The sequence below is a fragment of the Pan paniscus genome, chromosome 20 (genome assembly GCF_029289425.2).
Source record: "Pan paniscus chromosome 20, NHGRI_mPanPan1-v2.0_pri, whole genome shotgun sequence".
Lineage (NCBI taxonomy): Eukaryota > Metazoa > Chordata > Mammalia > Primates > Hominidae > Pan > Pan paniscus.
In genome coordinates, this window is record NC_073269.2 from 59,781,389 (window position 1) to 59,797,313 (window position 15,925).

At 47.6% G+C, this 15,925-nt stretch overlaps 2 pseudogenes; one reads left to right on the forward strand and one right to left on the reverse strand.

Moving 5' to 3' along the window:
• Positions 1–2,269: 2,269 nt before the first annotated feature.
• LOC100989570 (septin-7-like) lies at positions 2,270–5,155 on the reverse strand (annotated as a pseudogene).
• Positions 5,156–6,760: 1,605 nt separating this feature from the next.
• Positions 6,761–11,406, forward strand: LOC129394711 (large ribosomal subunit protein P1-like; annotated as a pseudogene).
• Positions 11,407–15,925: the final 4,519 nt, after the last annotated feature.

The following is a 15,925-nucleotide window of genomic DNA, read 5'->3' on the forward strand; positions in this document are numbered from 1 at the left end:
GATGTATCCTTCGTTGCTGCCTTTTTCGGCTTCATTTCCACTGGTTTTTTTGTTCTGTTTTGTTTTGAGGCGTAGTTTCACCCTGTTGCTCAGGCTGGAGTGCAATGGCGTGATCTCGGCTCACAGCAACTTCTGCCTTCCGGTTCAAGCGATTCTTTTGCCTCAGCCTCCCGAGTAGCTGGGATTATAGGCGCGCACCGCCATGCCCGGCTTATTTTTGTATTTTTATTTGTTTCACCATGTTGGCCAGGCTGGTCTCGAACTCCTGACCTCAGGTGATCTGCCCGCCTCAGCCTCCCAAAGTGTTGTGATTACAAGCGTGAGCCACCGCACCCGGCCTGGCTTCCACTTTTGCAGGAGCAGGTTTAGCTGACAACCGCGCGATCTCCTCGTGGGCTCTTCCTTGGCGGCCCCTGTGGCGGAGCTGATCTTCTTCTTGGGCATCCTGGTGGCGGAGAGGGCGCGTGCCGGCTGTCTGCGGGCCGCGGTTGCCGAGAGCCTTGGCGAAGCTGGGCTGCCTGGACGCTGCGGCTCCTCCCGCCGCCCGAGCTGCTGAGACCCACAGGGGGGGCGGTGGGAGAACCGAATGGAACCCGAAACTTTCTTATTTTGAGACAGGATCTGGCTCTGTCACCCAGGCTGGAGTGCTTGGCTCACTGCAACGTCTGCCTCAAGTGATCCTTCCACCTCAACCTCCCAAGTAGCTGAGATTACAGGCGCGCGTGCCACTATGCCTGGCTAATTTTTGTACTCTTTGTGGAGATGGGGGTCTCGCTATGTTGCCCACGCTGGTCTTGAACTCCTGGGCTCAAATGATCCTCCTGGCCTGGCTTCCCAAAGTGCTGGTTGTAACGCCAGCAGTTTGGGAGGCCACAGTTGGCGGGATGGATTAGCTAGCAACAAACATTCCAGGCAGAGAATGGTGCTCTCTCAACTCTCAGTCAGCAAGGGGCTAGTATATATTGAAGGGGCTCAGGGCATGTCACCCCAAAGTCATCGCGTCAGCATATGGATTATTTCGACCTGGATGCCTGTGGGAAAAAGCAGATGCATCTGACCTCCCCCTTCCTACGTAAAAGTAGATCGTAAAATTTATCATGAGAAAAACGCCCTTCCTGCGCCAGGAAGAGAAGAATGTTCCTATCAGCGGGGGCCAGGAGTCCATATGCTAAACAACTCAGCTACTAACCCTTATCTTCCTTAAGTTCCCCCACTGTTTCCTGGTCACTTCCCCTAGCCCAAGCCCCTTTGTCTTGTCACATCCCCACAATTTATCATTCCTTTTTTTGTTTTGAGGTGGAGTTTAGCTCTTGTTGCCCAGGCTAGAGTGCGATGGCGCAATCTTGGCTCACTGCAACCTCTGCCTCCCGGGTCAAGTGATTCTCCTGCCTCAGCCTCCCAAGTAGCTGGGGTTACAGGCGCCCACCACCACGCTCGGCTGATTTTTTGTATTTTTAGTAGAGATGGGGTTTTGCCATGTTGGCCAGGCTGGTCTTGAACTCCTGATCTCCGGTGATCTGCCCGCCTCAGCCTCCCAAAGTGCTGGGATTACAGGCATGAGCCACCGCGCCCGGCCTTCATTCTCTTTTTTGTTTTGTTGTGGTTGTTGTTGTTTGAGACAGCGTCTGGCTTTGTCACCCAAGCTGGAGTGCAGTGGTGCGATCTCAGCTCACTGCGACCTCTGCCTCCCGGGTTCAAGCAATTCTCATACCTCAGCCTCCCGAGTAGCTGGAACCACAGGCATGAGCCATCACGCCCGGCTAGTTACAGGGTTTTCCTATGCTCTCCAGGCTGGAGTGCAGTGGCGCAATCATAGCTCACTGCAGTCTTCAACTCCTGGGCTCAAGCAATCCTCCCACCTCAGCCTCTTAAACTGCTGGGATTACAGGTGGTAGCCATCATGCCCTGCCCCAGAGAAGTCTTTAGGCTTCAGCCGGGCACGGTGGCTCAGGCCGGTAAACCCAGCACTTTGGGAGGCTGAGGCGGGAGGATCGCTTGTGCCCAGGAGTTGAAGGCTGCAATCAGCTATGACTGCACCACAGCACTCCAGTGTGGGCAACAAAGTGAGACCCTGTCTCATAAAACAACACTGTAGGCCCAGCACGGTGACTCCTGCCTGTAATCCCAGCACTTTGGGAGGCCAAGGCAGGCGGATCACTTGAGGTCCAGAGTTCAAGACCAGCATGACCAACATGGTGAAACCCCGTCTCTACTAAAAATATACAAATTAGCCAGGTGTGGTGGCAGACACCTGTAATCCCAGCTACTTGGGAGACTGAGGGAGGATAATTGCTTGAACCCGGGAGGCGGAGGTTGCAGTGAGCCAAGATCGTGCCATTGCACTCCAGCCTGGTTGACAGAGCAAGGCCCTGTCTCAAAAAGAAAGGAAAAGAAAAAGAATACACCAGAAGGTACCCAGAGAGGCCAGTGTGGATGTACAGCGAGCACATAAGATGCTGGTTAGGGACAGGCGCAGTGGCTCACGCCTGTAATCCCAGCACTCTGGGAGGCCCAGGCGGGGGGATCACCTGAGGTCAGGAGTTCAAGACCAGCCTGGCCAACATGGCGAAACCCCGTCTGTACTAGCAAATACAAAAATTACTTGGGCGCGGTGGCATGTGCCATAATCCCAGCTACTCCGGAGGCTGAGGGTGGAAAATCGCTTGAACCCGGGAGGCAGAGGTTGCAGTGAGCCGAGATCGCGCCACTGTACTCCAGCCTGGGCAACAAGAGCGAAACTCCGTCTCAAAAAATTAAATAAATAGGCCGGGCGCTGTGGCTCACGCCTGTAATCCCAACACTCTGGGAGGCCGAGGAGGGCGGATCACAGGGTCAGGAGATCAAGACCATCCTGGCCAACATGGTGAAACCCCGCCTCTACTAAAAATACAAAAACTTCGCCCTGTATGGCGGCGCGTGGCTGTAGTCCTAGCTACTCGGGAGGCTGAGGCAGGAGAATGGCTTGAACCCGGGAGGCAGAGGCTACAGTGAGCCGGGATCACACCACTGCACTGCGGCCTGGGCAACAAGAGCAAAATTCTGTCTCAAAAAACAAAAAAACAAAAAGAATCAAGTAAGTCGAAGCCACACTGATAACAGCCAATTTTTGTGAACCAAGGGAGTGTCAATTCAAGAATTCACATAGATGTTTACTTTTGCTATCTCCTATGTGCCAATCAAGATACAGGCTCTGGGCAATCAGAAACAAATGAGGCTCACTCGTTCCTCTCACAGTACTCAGTCCTTACTGAGAAAAGGACAAAAGAAAATGTCCTGTCTGGAATGCAGGGAAACCAGAACTTCAGGTCAGGGGACATTTCCATTGAATTGTATGGAGTTGAAGCTGAAAATACTTTTTTTTTTTTTTTTACACACCACAACATGGGTTATTACGTGATTTTTTTACTATACAAACAAAAAATACAGAAATGCAATATGTGAATACAGCTAAATGCAGAATGGTGACTTTTTTCTCTTCAAGAGGCCATGATTCCCATTTCTAGTAAAATAAAGAGACCGCATACAGGTTGGTTATCAGATTCACAATTTTGCCTAGAAATGATCTGTAAATGCATTTTTCCCCCCTGCTACCTACCGTAAAGCGTAAAAAGGGAGTTAAAGCAAAGTTTCCTTGTTGGTTCCTACCATATGAAAGATGCTATATTCCATTTTAGCAGGGTCAATATATGGAAAATATCTAAATTAAATATTATTACAAAAATGAAGCCGTAATGAGATTCTGGCTAAAGAGGGCACTAAATGAGAATAATATATATTTAAAGAATCCAAAACAAACAAACAAAAAGAAGTTGTTATAAAAAGCTCTAGGTGCACTGTAAGCATATAGGGTTTTTTTTATGTGTTTTTTTTTTAAACAATGGAAGTGTCAAAAAATAGGGTCAACTGTGTTAGACTAAATTACATTATTGTATATGCTGCATTGAATGGAACCTTTGTATTATAATTATCATACAGAAGCACAGTTTGCATCATATTATGGCAATTCATCGTCAATGAAAACCTTCCAGAGTCCTTTTATTTTGGAATCTCCTGTAAACTATCAAACCACCAGAACATGATTGTACAACAGTAAAATGTTCTCTTGCATTAAACTGAAGAGACCTGTTTAATAAAAAAAGAAAAAGAAAATGTAGGAAAGGTACTTAGAGCTGTTACTTTCTAAGTACACAACACCCTAGACAATTCGAGGCATCTTAATCTCCATCAAGAACAACAACAACAAAAATAATTTTTGTCATGCTCTTAAATCCATCATTATGGATCAAACTGGTGCAAATTGGTCAAATGAATCCAACAAACACTGATGTCCAAGCTGGCATATTGGCAACTAATACATAACTGGTGGTCAATAGAGAGTTTAAAAGATCTTCCCTTTCTTCTTGTTCTTTTCCAAGGTTCTCGAAGAGTTCTGTTGTTCTAAAATACATTGTTGAGCTTCCCACTTTGCTTTCTCATCCTCAAACTGACGACGTTTCTCCTCTAATTCTTTGTGCTGTGCTCCCAAATTCTTTTTCAGTTGCACATGGCACCGCTGGAGCTAAATCACAGCACAATATATACCCCAAGGATACTGCCTTCCTCTGACCCTTTTGCCATTAACTTCAGTGATAATATTACTACCCACCAAGCAAGAGGTAAACGGTCCTTTATCTTTTTAACACGTTTCTTTTCTTCTTCATCATCTGTTTCTGGAAATTCATATATTTTAATTTTATGTTCTTGGATTTCTTTCATTATCTGTTTTGTAAACTGTTGGCATTCCTCTGGTGTGAGTGTGTCTGCTTTGGCAGTAAGTGGGATGATATTCACTTTTTCATGCAAATGTTTCATAAACTCAATATCCAGTGGTTTAAGTCTCAACAAAAGGCAATGTCAAGTAGCTACAAACATGCACTACCCAATCCTGCCTGAAGGTGGGAGTCTTCAGTTATGTAATGGTCCTGTTATCAGGCCTCTGACGTCTGCTCACTCGCGATTCTGCATTTAGGTAGTCCTCAAATTTACTATCAATGTAATCGATAACAGGCTGCCAGCAATTACTACTATCCACTGCATCTCCAAATCCTGAGGTATCAACTATCGTGAGCAGCAACTAAACACCACCTTCTTTGATTAAAACTTTGGATTGTTCCATCCAGGCTTCTATTTTCCCATGGAAGTCCAAAAAACGCCCTTGTTTGTTAAGTTGATATACGTAAACCTTTTCTCCAGGCTGTTCCTTGAGGTTTACATAATTGGGAACTCCTTCAAGCATCTGTAAATAAACCTTTTCACCTGTAGATCTCTCTATTTTCAGTTAATTTGCAGACCACCAACTATAGGAGCCAAGTTGAAAGAGAAAAAAGTTTCTCTTCCCAGCACTTTCTTTAGGATGCTTTTCATTGCTTCCCAACTGGAGGCCTCGCCCCTCCACCCACCTGCCCTAGTCCTCAGCTGCCTCCAATTCTGTCCACTTAAATACAGACTCCCGGTAGTAGAGAACTTTTTTGAAATTTTATTATTATTATTATTATTTTTGACACAGAGTCTTACTCTGTCGTCCAGGCTGGAGAGCAGTGGCACAATCTCAGCTCACTGCAGCCTCTGCCTCCTGGGTTCCAGCGATTCTCCTGCCTCAGTCTCCTGAGTAGCTGGGATTACAGACACCCGCCACCATGCCCGGCTAATTTTTGTATTTTTAGTAGAGACGGGGGTTTCACCATGTTGGCCAGGCTGGTCTTGAACTCCTAACCTCAGGTGATCCTCCTACCTCGGCCTCCCAAAGTGCTGGGATTACAGGCGAGAGCCAATATGTGCACGGCCCAGGTATTAAGGAATTCAATCTCTATTTCTCACCAATGAATTAGGCTCTGGAAGTTAGTAGATTTTAACAAATACTTGTTAAACTAAGTTCTTCTCAAAGGTCTTTAGGAATATTCAGTAAAAGAGGACTCTGTAAACTAAAAACCAGTTCTGTTCCAGTAAATCCTCAACAGATGGAGAAAATGAGACTATGCCCCACCCCTTCCCCTTAGGGCCTCCACATTGATTAGAGAGGAATTCTCCTTTTAATGACTGACTGAGCTATCACTGCTCTCTGTCAGTAAAAACAGCAGCAAAAAAAAATGTCTTGGCTGGGCGCAGTGGCTCATGCCTGTAATCCCAGCACTTTGGGAGGCCGAGGTGGGCAGATCACCTGAGGTCAGGAGTTTGAGACCAGGCTGGCCGAAACCCCGTCTCTACTAAAGATACAAAAATTAGCCGGGCGTGGTGGCAAGTGCCTATTGTTGTACCTGAGCGAGTTAGAAAAACGCCACACTTTGAGATGAATTAAGAGTCCTTTATTAGCCAGCGCCTGAGAGACTGCTAAGGCTTAATATTCTCTCAGCCCGGAGGAAGGGGCTTGATTAACTTTTATACCTTGGTTTAGGAAGGGGGGAGGGGGCGTCTAGTTAAAACAATTTTACAGAAGTAATCAAAAAGTTAAAAGGATAAATGGTTACAGGAAAGTAAAACAGTTCCAGGTGCAGGGGCTTTAAGACTATTACAAGGTGATAGACGCGGGGCTTTGGGCGTTATCAATCAGACGAATTCTTGGGGACTGCGGATATAGCTTCCCACAGTATCTTATCAGTTAACTGCATTCTTGGATGTGCTGGGAGTCAGCTTGCACAAGTTAAGTCCTTGAGGAAGGGACTGCCAGTGAAAGAGCCAAGATGGAATCTGTCTGGCTTTCTTAGCTTAGGGAGAGTCAGTTCAGGTGGAAACAAGGCTAGGTGATTAAAGGAAAGGGAGAGTCTAAAAACAGGGTTAGTAAAAACCAGGTTGGGTATTACACTATAATCCCGGCTGCTTGGGAGGCTGAGGCGGGAGAATTGCTTGAACCTGGAAGATGGTGGTTGCAGTGAGCCGAGGTCGTGCCACTGCACTCCAGCCTGGGTGACAGAGCGAGACTCTGTCTCAAAAAAAAACAAATTTCTTGGCCAGGCGCTGTGGCTCATGCCTATAATCCTAGCACTTTGGGAGGCCCAGGCCGGCAGATCGCTTGAGGTCAGGAGTTCGAAACCACTGTGGCCAACATGGTGAAACCCTGTCTCTACTAAAAATACGAAAAAGTTAGCTAGGCGTGGTGGCAGACGCCTGTAATCCCAGGTCCTCGGGAGGCTGAGGCAGGAGAATCGCTTGGACCCGGCAGGTGGAGGATGCAGTGAGCAGAGATCGCACTACTCACTGCCCTCCAGCCTGGGCGACAGAGTGAGACTCTAACAACAACAACAAAAAAAGAAAAAGAAAAAGAAAATTCTGACATCAAGCTCATTGAAATGTATTCTTCCCTTTCCTCAGCTGCTGCCAAGGTGCTCAGTCCTTCCGAGGAAGCTAAGGCGGCGTTGCAGTGAGGCCCTCACTTCATCCCGCGACTAGCACCGCGTCCGGCGGTGCCAGCCCCACACTCGCCCGCGCCATGGCCTCCGTCTCCGAGCTCGCCTGCATCTACTAGGCGTTCATTCTGCACGACGATGAGGTGACCGTCACGGAGGATAAGATCAATGCTCTCATTAAAGCAGCTGGTGTAAATGTTGAACCTTTTTGACCTGGCTTGTTTGCAAAGGCCTGGCCAATGTCAACATCGGGAGCCTCATCTGCAGTGTAGAGGCTGGTGGAGCTGCTCCAGCTGAGGAGAAGAAAGTGGAAGCAAAGAAAGAAGAATCCGAGGAGGCTGATGATGACATGCGCTTTGGTCTTTTTCACTGAACTTCTTTTTATAACGTGTTCAATAAAAAGCTGAACTTCAATTAAAAAAAAAAAGAAATAAATGTATTCTTTGCATCTGGCATAGTGTGCCCAGCGCGTGTAATCCCAGCTATGCAGGAGGATCATTTGAGTCCAGGAGTTGCAGTCCAGCCTAGGTTAACAGGTAGAACCCCTTCTCTGGAAAGAAAAAAATGTAAACAGGCATTCTTTGTGTATTATGTTTTTGAAACAGGGTCTCCCTCTATACCCCAGACTGGAGTGCCTTGGTATCATCACAGCTTACTACAGCCTTGACCTCCTGGGCCCAAGCAGTCCTCCCACCTCAGTCTCCGGAGTAGCTGGGACCACAGGTATGCACCACCATGCCCGGCTAATTTTTTATTTATTATTCTCTTTCTCTTTTCTTTTTCTTTTTCTTTTTTTTTTGAGATGGAGTTTTGCTCTTGTTACCCAGGCTGGAGTTTGTAATGGCGTGATCTTGGCTCACTGCAACCTCCACTTGCTGAGTTCAGGTGATTCTCCTGCCTCAGCCTCCCGAGTAGCTGGGATTACAGGCACCTGCCACCGTGCCCAGCTAATTTTTGTATTTTTAGTAGAGACGGGGTTTCACCATGTTGGCCAGGCTGGTCTTGAACTCCTGACCACAGGTGATCCACCCGCTTCAGCCTCCCAAAGTGCTAGGATTACAGGCATGAGACACCACGCCCAGCCTAAATAATTCTTTTTTTTTTTTTTTTTTTTGAGACAGAGTCTTGCTCTGTCGCCCAGGCTGGAGTGCAGTGGCCCTATCTCGGCTCACCGCAACCTCTGCCTCCTGGGTTCAAGCGATTCTCCTGCCTCAGCCTCCCAGGTAGCTGGGATTACAGGCGTCTGCCACCGTGCCCTGCTAATTTTTATATTTTTAGTAGAGACAGGGTTTCACCATCTTGGCCAGGCTGGTCTCGAACTCCTGACCTAGTGATTCACCTGCCTCGGCCTCCCAAGGTGCTGGGATTGCAGTGTGAGCCACCACACCCGGCCATATATTTTTATATATATGTATATATGTGTGTGTGTCTGTATGTGTGTGTGTGTGTGTGTGTATATATATATATATATATATATATATATTTTTTTTTTTTTTTTTTTTCTAAAGATGAGGTCTCCCCACATTGCCCATGCTGGTCTCAAACTCCTGGCCTCAAGCCATCCTCCCACCACGGCCTCCAAAAGTGCTGGGATTACAGATGTGAGCCACTGCACAGGGCCAAAAAACCCCACCTTCTTTTGGGGGTTAATAGGCACCTGAAGCCAATAACAATAAAATAATAAAAATAAAAAAGAAACCAATAATAATAGGCTGGGCATGGTGGCTCACGCCTGTAATCCCAGCACTTTGGGAGGCCGAGGCAGGCGGATCACCTGAGATCGGGAGTTCGAGACCAGCCTGACCAACATGGAGAAACCCCATCTCTACTAAAAATACAAAAAAGTTAGCCGGGTGTGATGGCGCATGCCTGTAATCCCAGCTACTCGGGAGGCTGAGGCAGGAGAATCGCTTGAACCTGGGAGGTGGAGGTTGTGGTGAGCTGAGATCGTGCCACTGCACTCCAGCCTGGGCGACAGGAGCAAAACTCCATCTCAAAAAATAAATAAATAAATAAATAAATGGGCACCTGAAATCTCTTTTTCCGAAGTTGCAAATTATCCAATTCATGCCTTAGAATTTAGTCACATTTCCAGGCCTGTCCCCTGACTTCCATTTCCATTTCCTCAGTGATGTCCCCCAACCTCTCTGCAGATCCAAGCCTTTTCATTGAGGCCGTTTTACACATCAGCACCATCCAACAGAACTTTTTTTTTCTTTTTTTTGAGACGGAGTCTTGCTCTGTTGCCAGGCTAGAGTGCTGTGGCGCAATCTCGGCTCACTGCAACCTCTGACTCCCTGGTTCAAGCGATTCTCCTGCCTCAGTCTCCTAAGTAGCTGGGATTACAGGCACATGCCACCATGCCCAGCTAATTTTTGTATTTTTAGTAGAGACGGGGTTTCGCTATGTTGGCCAGGATGGTCTCAAACTCCTGACCTTATGATCCGCCTGCCTTGGCCTCCCAAAGTGCTGGGATTACAGGTGTGAGACATCGTGCCCGGCCCATCCAACAGAACTTTATATGCAAGGATGCACCTGTTCTGTACCTGCACTATTCAATATAGTCCTGATGGGGGCCAGGTGCGGTGGCTCATGCCTGTAATCCCAGCACTTTGGGAGGCTGAGCTGGGCAGGTCCCTTGAGCCCAAGAGTTTGAGACCAGCCTGGGCAATATGGTGAAACCCCGTCTCTACAAAAAATACTAAAATTATCTGGACATGATGGTGGGTGTGTGTAGTCCCAGCTATTCAGGAGGCTGGAGGTGGGAGAATCTCTTGAGCCCAGGAGGTCAAAGCTACTGTGAGCCGTGATAGTGCCACTGCATTCCAGCCAGGGTGACAGAGTGAGACCCTGTTTTAAAATATATATATATTTATATTTATATATATTATTATATGTAATATAAAAATATATATTTATTTATCCTAACCTCCGAAAGTGCTGGGATTACCGTCGTGAGCCCCCAAGTCCAGCCTAATTTTATTTTTATTTTATATTTATTTATTTATTTACTTATTTATTTTTTGAGACAGAGTGTCGCTCAGGCTAGAGTGTAGTGGCACAATCTTGGCTCACTGGAACCTCCATCTCCCAGGTTCAAGCAATTCTCCTGCCTCAGCCTCCCGAGTAGCTGAGATTACAGGCACACACCACCACGCCCGGCTAATTTTTGTATTTCTGCTAGAGATGGGGTTCTACCATGTTGTCCAGGCTGGTCTCCAACTCCTGACCTCAAGTGATCCTCCCCCTCAGCCTCCCAAAGTGCCAGGATTACAGGCATGAACCACTGCACCTGGCATATTTATTTATTTTTTTAGACAGAGTCTTACTCTGTCACCCAGGCTAAACTGCAGTGGCTTGATCTCAGCTCACTGCAACCTCCGCCTCCCTGGGTCAAGCGATTCTCATCCTCAGCCTCCCCAGTAGCTGGGATTACAGGCTCCTGCCACCATGTCTGGCTAATTTTTGTATCTTTAGTAGGGCGGTTTCACCATGTTGGTCAGGCTGGTCTCGAACTCCTGACCTCAAGTGATCTGCCTGCCTTGGCCTCCGAAAGTCCTGGGATTACAGCCGTGAGCCACTGGGCCTCACCTTTTTTTTCTTTTTCTTTTTCAGACAGAGTCTCACTCGGTCGCCCAGGCTGGAGTGCAGTGGCCCGATCTTGGCTCACTGCAACCTCTCCCTCCTGGGTTCAAGCGATTCTCCTGCCTCAGCCTCCCAAGTAGCTGGGATTACAGGCTCCTGCCACTACGTCCAGGTAATTTTTTTTTGTATTTTTAGTAGAAACGGGGTTTCACCATATTGGCCAGGCTGGTCTCAAACTCCCGTCCTCAAATGATCTGTCCGCTTTGGCCTCCAAATGTGCTGGGATTACAGGTGTGAGCCACCGTGCCCAGCCCTGTCCACATTTTCTAACAAGCACTCTATTCAGCCATAACTCTTGAGCATGGAACCCAAATATAAATTGTGTGGCTCTGAGTGTCTGGCAAGGCAGGCTCTAGAAGAAGGCAGCTGGAAGACGGTATTCTTGACCACTGCACGGTTCAGCCACTTTAGAGATAATTGATAGTTCCAGTGAGGACTTATTCAATAGAAATATAAAAAGCAGGCCAAGTGCAGTGGCTCAAGTCTATAATTCTAGCACTTTGGGAGGCTGAGGCGGGAGGATCGCTTGAGCTCAGGAGTTCAAAACTTGCCTGGGCTATGTAGCGAGACCCTTTCTCTACAAAAAAATAAGAAAATTAGTCAGGCATGGTGGAGTGCACCTGAGGTCCCAGTTGCTCAGGAGGCTGAGGTGGGAGAATCACTTGAGCCCAGGAGATTGAGGCTGCAGAGAGCTGTGACAGCGTCACTGTACTCTAGCCCGGGCAACAGAGCAAGACTCAAAATGAAGAAACAGATTTTGGCTGTGCGTGGAGGCTCATGCCTGTAATCCCAGCACTTTGGGAGGCCAAAGTGGGTGGATCATGGGTGGTCAGGAGTTCAAGACCAGCCTGGCTAACATGGCAAAATCCCATCTCTGCTAAAAATACAAAAGGTAGCTGGACATGGTGCTGGGTGCCTTAATCCCAGCTACTTGGGAGGCTGAGCCAGGAGAATCTCTTGAACCTGGGAGGCGGAGTTTGCAGTGAACCCAGATAGCACCACTGGACTCCAGCCTGAGCGACAGAGAGTGAGACTCCACCTCAAAAAAAAAAAAAAAAAAGCTGGCTCCGAGCACGGTGGCTCACTCCTGTAATCCCAGCACTTTGGGAGGCCGAGGTGGGCAGATTGCCTGAGGTCAAGAGTTCGAGACCAGCCTGACCAACATGGAGAAACCCCCCTCTCTACTAAAAATACAAAAATTAGCTGGGCGTGGTGGCGTGTGCCTGTAATCCCAACTACTCGGGAGGCTGAGGCAGGAGAATCTCTTGAACCCGGGAGGCGGAGGTTGCAGAGAGCTGAGATCCCGCCATTGCACTCCAGCCGGCAACAGAGAGAAACTCCGTCTCAACAAAAAAAAAAAAAAAAAAAGAAAAGAAACAAATTTTGAGCATATACCTTGACAGACTCCCCCCTTGACCAAACTTTACACAGGCTGTCCTGAGCCCTCCTGACTAGGCCTGGGCCTTGGCTGCTATCTTATCTTTGACCTTACCAGCCCACTCTTAGCAGAAATTCCTGCTGAGTTATCTCTTGACTCTTCCCATCTAACTGCCCCTGATATCTGATGAAGTGCCTCATCCACCACCTTTGATGTAGGAGGCCTTGGCCCACCTTTAGCAAGAATCCCGTTAGGCCAGTTGAAGCAGAAATCCTCTGTCCAGGGTGCCTCCTTTGTAATTTTCCATCCATGAACCCATCTCTCTGTTCTTTGGCTAAATCCCATTTTTGCTTCTTTTTTTTTTTTTTTTTTTTTTTTTTTTTTGAGACAGAGTCTCGCTCTGTAGCCCAGGCTGGAGTGCAGTGGCGCGATCTCGGCTCACTGTAACCTCCGCCTCTCCAGGTTTAAGCAATTCTCTGCCTCAGCCTCCGGAGCATATGGGATTACAGGCGCGTGCCACCATGCCTGGGGAATTTTTTGTATTTTTAGTAGAGACGGGGTTTCACCATCTTGGCCAGGCTGGTCTCGAACTCCCAACCCTGTGATCCACCCACCTCGGCTTCACAAAGTCCTGGGATTACAGGCGTGAGCCACCGCGTCCGGCCTTTTTTTTTGAGACAGGCTGGAGTGCAATGGCATGTTCTCAGCTCACTGCAACTTTCGCCTCCCAGGTTCAAGCGATTCTCCTGCCTCAGCCTCTCGAATAGCTGGGATTACAGGTGCCCGCCACCACACATGGCTAAATTTTGTATTTTTTGTAGAGATGGGGTTTCGCCATGTTGGCCATGCTGGTCTCGAACTCCTGACCTCAAGCGATCTGCCCACCTCAGCCTCCTAAAGTGCTGGGATTACAGGCGTGAGCCACCGCAGCCTTTGTCCACTCCTTGCCTCGATACTGAGGTCAGCAAACATTTTCTCTAAAGACCTAGATAGTAAATGGTTTAGGTTTTGTGGGTCACATGGTCTCTGTCACAATTTCTCAACTCTGCAATTACTATAGCAAGAAAGTGGCCATAGGGTCAGGCTCTGGCTCTCCTGCAATTCCCACGCTTTGGGAGGCCCAGGCATGAGGATCACTTGAGCCCAGGAGTTTGAGACCAGCCTGGGTAGCATGGCAAAAACCCATATCTACTACAATTGCAAAAAATTAGCCAAGTGTGGTGGCACGAGCCTGTAGTCCCAGCTACTAGGGAGGCTGAGACAGGGGGTTGCTTGAGCCCAGAAGTTCAAGGTTACAGTGAGCCATGATCCAGCCACTGCACTCCAGCCTGGGCTACAGAGGAAAACTCTGGCTCTTTATGAAATAAAAATGAATAAATAGTGTGGGGGGCTAGGGGAGGGAAAACATTAGGAGAAATGCCTAATATAGATGACGGGTTGGTAGGTGCAGCAAACCACCGGGGCACATATATACCTATGTAACAAACCTGCACGTTCTGCACATGTAACCCAGAACTTAAAGTACAATAAAAATAAATACATAATTAAAAAATGAATAAATAAATAAGCAGAGCCCAGAGGCTCTTTTCTTTCTTTCTTTCTTTTTTTTTTTTTTGAGACGGAGTTTCTCTCCTGTTGCCCAGGCTGGAGTGCAATGGCGCGTTCTCAGTTCAGAGTCTCTTCCCTTTAGAGGCTGAGATGGGAGGGATACTTGAGACCAGGAGTTTGAGAATAGCCTGGGCAACATGGCCAAGACCCTATCTCCAGTTTAAAAAAAAATGCCACCACGCCTGGCTAGTATGTATATATAGTATTTTTTTTGTAGAGACAGGGTTTCAGCATGTTGCCCAGGCTGGCCTCAAACTCCTGAGCTCAGGCAATCTGCCACCCTTCACCTCCCAAAATGCTGGGATTACGGGCTTGGGCCACCACGCCTGGTCTAATCTTTCTTATACAATGTCCCCCCCAACACCCCCGAATCGAGGATGGACGCCAGCACCCTTTAGGTGTTCCACATATTAAACCATGTGTATTAAATCTTGGAGTGTTAAGAACACAGGCAAACAAAATAAGCAGCCATTAACCGGGGCTGCTTTAATCTAGTCTGGCAAGAATCTTTCCTTCCTGAACTCATCCCATTGCAGAAAAGGTGGATAAAATGGTAAATTCTCCTTAATGTCATAAGGAGGTTTATCATGCACCCACCCAAAGTCTGTAGATAAACAGTGACTGAGAGAAAAATGGGATTACAGGAACGAATATTGTACATAAAAGGATTTCTCAAACTGTTAGGCTGTTTACAAAAAAAAAATGCTAATCTCATTGTTATGGGGAGCTGGGGCAGATTATGCAAAGGGCTGGGTTTCAGGGTGAGGATTCAGGGTGATTATCATGACAAGGAGGTCTGTTGGTTTGCAAACGATGACCTTTCAGCTCAGCAGGAAGAACTTCTGATTAGGCAAAATTTCCTCTATCTGTCCGCTCCTCCCAAGAAGCACGGGCTATGAAATCTCATGTCCTAAATATTTGGGATTTCTGATTCCTTCTGTTATTTTATTTATTTATTTATTTTTTGAGACAGAGTCTCACTCTTGTTGGCCAGGCTGGAGTGCAGTGGCATCATCTGGGCTCACTGCAACCTCCGTCTCCTCGGTTCAAGCGATTCCCTGCCTCAGCCTCCCAAGTAGCTGGGATTACAGGCATGCGCCACCACACCTGGCTAATTTTGTATTTTAGTAGAGATGGGGTTTCGCCTTGTTGGCCAGGATGGTTTGGAATCCCTGACCTCAGGTGATCCGCCCACCTCAGCCTCCCAAAGTGCTGGGATTACAGGAATGAGCCACTATGCCCAGCCCATCGCTATATTTTTAAACAAATTATACAACAAAAAAGTAAAATATCACATTGGATCTTTTTTCTTTTTTCTTTTTTTTGAGACAGAGTTTTGCTCTTGTTGCCCAGGCTAGAGTGCAATGGTGCGATCTCGGCTCACCACAACCTCCGCCTCCCGGGTTCAAGCGATTCTCCTGCCTCAACCTCCTGAGTAGCATGCGCCACCACCCCGGCTAATTTTGTATTTTTAGTAGAGACGGAGTTTCTCCATGTTGGCCAGGCTGGTCTTGAACTCCCGACCTCAGGTGATCCGCCCACCTCGGCCTCCCAAAGTGCTGAGATTACAGGTGTGAGCCACCAGGCCCAGCGGATCTTTCTTCTTTTCTTCCAGGGATGGGGTCTTGCTCTGTCGCCTGGGCTGGAGTTCAGCGGCAGGATCAGGCCTCACTGCAGCCTTGAACTCATGGATCCTCCCACCTCAGCTTTCCAAATCGCTGAGATTACAAGCTTGAGCCACTGCCTGCAGTCCTCTTTCAAATGCACTTAAAAATCGTCTTTGACTATACTCTTTGTTGAATGTTGATTAAATTCAATTGCACTAATCACATTTTTTATATTCAAAAATACAAATGTTGGCCGGGTGCGGTGGCTCACGCCTGTATTCCCAGCACTTTGGGAGGCCGAGGCGGGC